This window comes from Medicago sativa, chromosome 3, assembly GCF_051527215.1.
Source record: "Medicago sativa cultivar Bolivia chromosome 3, Bolivia_mono, whole genome shotgun sequence".
In the NCBI taxonomy this organism is placed as follows: domain Eukaryota; kingdom Viridiplantae; phylum Streptophyta; class Magnoliopsida; order Fabales; family Fabaceae; genus Medicago; species Medicago sativa.
In genome coordinates, this window is record NC_140751.1 from 39,907,203 (window position 1) to 39,913,202 (window position 6,000).

A 6,000-nucleotide genomic window follows, 5' to 3' on the forward strand; every position below is an offset into this window, starting at 1 on the left:
AAGGTCACAAGGTGTGACCTTTCGTCTTCCAGGATGATAACTCGATTTGAACATTATTTTAGTCAGATTACTTGAGTATATAACCAATGAACAAGTAACTTGACTAAAATATTGTTTAAATAGAGTTTTGATCCTTGAAGACGAAAGGTAACAAGGTGTGACCTTTCGTCTTCCAGGATGATAACTCCATTTGAACATTATTTTAGTCAGGTTACTTGAATATATAACCAATGAACATGTAACTTGACTAAAATATTGTTTAAATAGAGTTTTGATCCTGGAAGACGAAAGGTCACAAGGTGTGACCTTTCGTCTTCCAGGATGATAACTCCAGTTGAACATTATTTTAGTCAGGTTACTTGAATATATAACCAATGAACAAGTAACTTGACTAAAATATCGTTTAAATAGAGTTTTGATCCTGGAAGACGAAAGGTCACAAGGTGTGACCATTCGTCTTCCAGGATAATAATTCCATTTGAACATTATTTTAGTCAGGTTACTTGAATATATAACCAATGAACAAGTAACTTGACTAAAATATTGTTTAAATAGAGTTTTGATCCAGGAAGACGAAAGGTCACAAGGTGTGAACTTTCGTCTTCCAGGATGATAACTCCATTTGAACATTATTTTAGTCAGGTTACTTGAATATATAACCAATGAACAAGTAACTTGACTAAAATATTGTTTAAATAGAGTTTTGATCCTGGAAGACGAAAGGTCACAAAGTGTGACCATTCGTCTTCCCGGATAATAATTCCATTTGAACATTATTTTAGTCAGGTTACTTGAATATATAACCAATGAACACGTAACTTGACTAAAATATTGTTTAAATAGAGTTTTGACCCTGGAAGACGAAAGGTCACAAGGTGTGACCTTTCGTCTTCCAGGATGATAACTCCATTTGAACATTATTTTAGTCAGGTTACTTGAGTATATAACCAATGAACAAGTAACTTGACTAAAATATTGTTTAAATAGAGTTTTGATCCAGGAAGACGAAAGGTCACAAGGTGTGACCTTTCGTCTTCCAGGATGATAACTCCATTTGAACATTATTTTAGTCAGGTTACTTGAATATATAACCAATGAACAAGTAACTTGACTAAAATATTGTTTAAATAGAGTTTTGATCCTGGAAGACGAAAGGTCACAAGGTGTGACCTTTCGTCTTCCAGGATGATAACTCGATTTGAACATTATTTTAGTCAGGTTACTTGAATATATAACCAATGAACAAGTAACTTGACTAAAATATTGTTTAAATAGAGTTTTGACCCTGGAAGACGAAAGGTCACAAGGTGTGACCTTTCGTCTTCCAGGATGATAACTCCATTTGAACATTATTTTAGTCAGGTTACTTGAATATATAACCAATGAACAAGTAACTTGACTAAAATATTGTTTAAATAGAGTTTTGATCCTGGAAGACGAAAGGTCACAAGGTGTGACCTTTCGTCTTCCAGGATGATAACTCCATTTGAACATTATTTTAGTCAGGTTACTTGAATATATAACCAATGAACAAGTAACTTGACTAAAATATCGTTTAAATAGAGTTTTGATCCTGGAAGACGAAAGGTCACAAGGTGTGACCATTCGTCTTCCAGGATAATAATTCCATTTGAACATTATTTTAGTCAGGTTACTATAATATATAACCAATGAACAAGTAACTTGACTAAAATATTGTTTAAATAGAGTTTTGATCCAGGAAGACGAAAGGTCACAAGGTGTGACCTTTCGTCTTCCAGGATGATAACTCCATTTGAACATTATTTTAGTCAGGTTACTTGAATATATAACCAATGAACAAGTAACTTGACTAAAATATTGTTTAAATAGAGTTTTGATCCAGGAAGACGAAAGGTCACAAGGTGTGACCTTTCGTCTTCCAGGATGATAACTCCATTTGAACATTATTTTAGTCAGGTTACTTGAATATATAACCAATGAACAAGTAACTTGACTAAAATATTGTTTAAATAGAGTTTTGATCCTGGAAGACGAAAGGTCACAAGGTGTGACCTTTCGTCTTCCAGGATGATAACTCGATTTGAACATTATTTTAGTCAGGTTACTTGAATATATAACCAATGAACAAGTAACTTGACTAAAATATTGTTTAAATAGAGTTTTGACCCTGGAAGACGAAAGGTCACAAGGTGTGACCTTTCGTCTTCCAGGATGATAACTCCATTTGAACATTATTTTAGTCAGGTTACTTGAATATATAACCAATGAACAAGTAACTTGACTAAAATATTGTTTAAATAGAGTTTTGATCCTGGAAGACGAAAGGTCACAAGGTGTGACCTTTCGTCTTCCAGGATGATAACTCCATTTGAACATTATTTTAGTCAGGTTACTTGAATATATAACCAATGAACAAGTAACTTGACTAAAATATCGTTTAAATAGAGTTTTGATCCTGGAAGACGAAAGGTCACAAGGTGTGACCATTCGTCTTCCAGGATAATAATTCCATTTGAACATTATTTTAGTCAGGTTACTTGAATATATAACCAATGAACAAGTAACTTGACTAAAATATTGTTTAAATAGAGTTTTGATCCAGGAAGACGAAAGGTCACAAGGTGTGACCTTTCGTCTTCCAGGATGATAACTCCATTTGAACATTATTTTAGTCAGGTTACTTGAATATATAACCAATGAACAAGTAACTTGACTAAAATATTGTTTAAATAGAGTTTTGATCCAGGAAGACGAAAGTTCACAAGGTGTGACCTTTCGTCTTCCAGGATGATAACTCCATTTGAACATTATTTTAGTCAGGTTACTTGAATATATAACCAATGGACAAGTAACTTGACAAAAATATTGTTTAAATAGAGTTTTGATCCTGGAAGACGAAAGGTCACAAGGTGTGACCTTTCGTCTTCCAGGATGATAACTCCATTTGAACATTATTTTAGTCAGGTTACTTGAATATATAACCAATGAACAAGTAACTTGACTAAAATATTTTTTAAATAGAGTTTTGATCCAGGAAGACGAAAGGTCACAAGGTGTGACCTTTCGTCTTCCAGGATGATAACTCCATTTGAACATTATTTTAGTCAGGTTACTTGAATATATAACCAATGAACAAGTAACTTGACTAAAATATTTTTTAAATAGAGTTTTGATCCAGGAAGACGAAAGGTCACAAGGTGTGACCTTTCGTCTTCCAGGATGATAACTCCATTTGAACATTATTTTAGTCAGGTTACTTGAATATATAACCAATGAACAAGTAACTTGACTAAAATATCGTTGAAATAGAGTTTTGATCCTGGAAGACGAAAGGTCACAAGGTGTGACCATTCGTCTTCCAGGATAATAATTCCATTTGAACATTATTTTAGTCAGGTTACTTGAATATATAACCAATGAACAAGTAACTTGACTAAAATATTGTTTAAATAGAGTTTTGATCCTGGAAGACGAAAGGTCACAAAGTGTGACCATTCGTCTTCCCGGATAATAATTCCATTTGAACATTATTTTAGTCAGGTTACTTGAATATATAACCAATGAACACGTAACTTGACTAAAATATTGTTTAAATAGAGTTTTGACCCTGGAAGACGAAAGGTCACAAGGTGTGACCTTTCGTCTTCCAGGATGATAACTCCATTTGAGCATTATTTTAGTCAGGTTACTTGAATATATAACCAATGAACAAGTAACTTGACTAAAATATTGTTTAAATAGAGTTTTGATCCAGGAAGACGAAAGGTCACAAGGTGTGACCTTTCGTCTTCCAGGATGATAACTCCATTTGAACATTATTTTAGTCAGGTTACTTGAATATATAACCAATGAACAAGTAACTTGACTAAAATATTGTTTAAATAGAGTTTTGATCCTGGAAGACGAAAGGTCACAAGGTGTGACCTTTCGTCTTCCAGGATGATAACTCGATTTGAACATTATTTTAGTCAGGTTACTTGAATATATAACCAATGAACAAGTAACTTGACTAAAATATTGTTGAAATAGAGTTTTGACCCTGGAAGACGAAAGGTCACAAGGTGTGACCTTTCGTCTTCCAGGATGATAACTCCATTTGAACATTATTTTAGTCAGGTTACTTGAATATATAACCAATGAACAAGTAACTTGACTAAAATATTGTTTAAATAGAGTTTTGATCCTGGAAGACGAAAGGTCACAAGGTGTGACCTTTCGTCTTCCAGGATGATAACTCCATTTGAACATTATTTTAGTCAGGTTACTTGAATATATAACCAATGAACAAGTAATTTGACTAAAATATCGTTTAAATAGAGTTTTGATCCTGGAAGACGAAAGGTCACAAGGTGTGACCATTCGTCTTCCAGGATAATAATTCCATTTGAACATTATTTTAGTCAGGTTACTTGAATATATAACCAATGAACAAGTAACTTGACTAAAATATTGATTAAATAGAGTTTTGATCCAGGAAGACGAAAGGTCACAAGGTGTGACCTTTCGTCTTCCAGGATGATAACTCCATTTGAACATTATTTTAGTCAGGTTACTTGAATATATAACCAATGAACAAGTAACTTGACTAAAATATTGTTTAAATAGAGTTTTGATCCAGGAAGACGAAAGGTCACAAGGTGTGACCTTTCGTCTTCCAGGATGATAACTCCATTTGAACATTATTTTAGTCAGGTTACTTGAATATATAACCAATGAACAAGTAACTTGACTAAAATATTGTTTAAATAGAGTTTTGATCCTGGAAGACGAAAGGTCACAAGGTGTGACCTTTCGTCTTCCAGGATGATAACTCGATTTGAACATTATTTTAGTCAGGTTACTTGAATATATAACCAATGAACAAGTAACTTGACTAAAATATTGTTTAAATAGAGTTTTGACCCTGGAAGACGATAGGTCACAAGGTGTGACCTTTCGTCTTCCAGGATGATAACTCCATTTGAACATTATTTTAGTCAGGTTACTTGAATATATAACCAATGAACAAGTAACTTGACTAAAATATTGTTTAAATAGAGTTTTGATCCTGGAAGACGAAAGGTCACAAGGTGTGACCTTTCGTCTTCCAGGATGATAACTCCATTTGAACATTATTTTAGTCAGGTTACTTGAATATATAACCAATGAACAAGTAACTTGACTAAAATATTGTTTAAATAGAGTTTTGATCCAGGAAGACGAAAGGTCACAAGGTGTGACCTTTCGTCTTCCAGGATGATAACTCCATTTGAACATTATTTTAGTCAGGTTACTTGAATATATAACCAATGGACAAGTAACTTGACAAAAATATTGTTTAAATAGAGTTTTGATCCTGGAAGACGAAAGGTCACAAGGTGTGACCTTTCGTCTTCCAGGATGATAACTCCATTTGAACATTATTTTAGTCAGGTTACTTGAATATATAACCAATGAACAAGTAACTTGACTAAAATATTTTTTAAATAGAGTTTTGATCCAGGAAGACGAAAGGTCACAAGGTGTGACCTTTCGTCTTCCAGGATGATAACTCCATTTGAACATTATTTTAGTCAGGTTACTTGAATATATAACCAATGAACAAGTAACTTGACTAAAATATTTTTTAAATAGAGTTTTGATCCAGGAAGACGAAAGGTCACAAGGTGTGACCTTTCGTCTTCCAGGATGATAACTCCATTTGAACATTATTTTAGTCAGGTTACTTGAATATATAACCAATGAACAAGTAACTTGACTAAAATATCGTTGAAATAGAGTTTTGATCCTGGAAGACGAAAGGTCACAAGGTGTGACCTTTCGTCTTCCAGGATGATAACTCGATTTGAACATTATTTTAGTCAGGTTACTTGAATATATAACCAATGAACAAGTAACTTGACTAAAATATTGTTGAAATAGAGTTTTGACCCTGGAAGACGAAAGGTCACAAGGTGTGACCTTTCGTCTTCCAGGATGATAACTCCATTTGAACATTATTTTAGTCAGGTTACTTGAATATATAACCAATGAACAAGT